The sequence below is a fragment of the Primulina huaijiensis genome, chromosome 14, assembly GCF_012295235.1.
Source record: "Primulina huaijiensis isolate GDHJ02 chromosome 14, ASM1229523v2, whole genome shotgun sequence".
Taxonomy (NCBI): Eukaryota; Viridiplantae; Streptophyta; class Magnoliopsida; order Lamiales; family Gesneriaceae; genus Primulina; species Primulina huaijiensis.
The window spans coordinates 6,946,750-6,947,762 of NC_133319.1; the positions used below are offsets into that span (position 1 = coordinate 6,946,750).

Sequence of the window (1,013 nt, forward strand, 5' to 3'; positions counted from 1 at the left end):
TTTAGTTTTTCCTCCTGATGCATCTAATTTCAACTTTAAACCTCAAATTATTCAACTTTTACCAAATTTTCATGGCTTAGATTCTGAAAATCCATATTTACATCTAAGAGAATTTGAGGAAGTTTGTAACACTTATAATGATCAAAATTGTAGCATGGATATAGTTCGATTAAAGCTTTTCCCTTTTTCTTTAAAAGATAAAGCTAAAACATGGCTACAAAATTTGAGATCAAGTTCAATAAGATCATGGGAAGAAATGCAACAACAATTTCTCAAAAAGTTTTTTCCTTCCCATAGAACAAACTCTTTTAAAAGACAAATTACTACTTTTTCTCAAAAACAAGGAGAAACATTTTATCAATGTTGGGATAGATATAAAGAATTACTTAATACATGCCCACATCATGGTTTTGAAACATGGAGAATAGTTTCTCACTTTTATGAAGGTCTAATACCTAAAGATAGGCAAATGATAGAATTCATGTGTAATGGAACTTTTGAAGATAAAAACCCAAATGAAGCTATGGAGTATTTGGATTCATTAGCAGAAAATGCTCAAAATTGGGATAATATAGGCACAATAGAACCACCAACAACTAAAATCAATAATTCAACAAATGGGGGTGGTATCTATAATCTTAAAGATGATATAGATATTCAAGCTAAACTTGCATCTTTAGCAAGAAAAATTGAGTCATTAGAAATGAAAAAGAGTGGTCAATTAAAAAGTATTCAAGAAATTGTTTGTCATATATGTGATACACATGATCATGCTACAAAAGATTGTCCAACATTACCTTCATTTAAAGAATGTCTCCATGAACAAGCAAATTATGTTAACAATTATAAAAAACCAATACTAGATCCTTTTTCAACATCATATAATCCTGGATGGAAAAATCATCCTAATTTTAGTTGGAGGAATGATAATAATGCACAACCCTCACAACAATATTTTCAAAATAACCAAAATCATCAAGGTTATATTCCTTATGTTACACCTCCAAGAAAAA

The 1,013-nt window shown here is 29.2% G+C and overlaps 1 non-coding gene across 1 annotated transcript; it reads right to left on the reverse strand.

Annotated features, from left to right (window-relative positions):
- Positions 1 to 300: 300 nt before the first annotated feature.
- LOC140958141 (small nucleolar RNA R71) lies at positions 301 to 411 on the reverse strand. Its single transcript, XR_012171737.1, has one exon. It is a non-coding gene; the product is annotated as a small nucleolar RNA R71 (small nucleolar RNA).
- Positions 412 to 1,013: the final 602 nt, after the last annotated feature.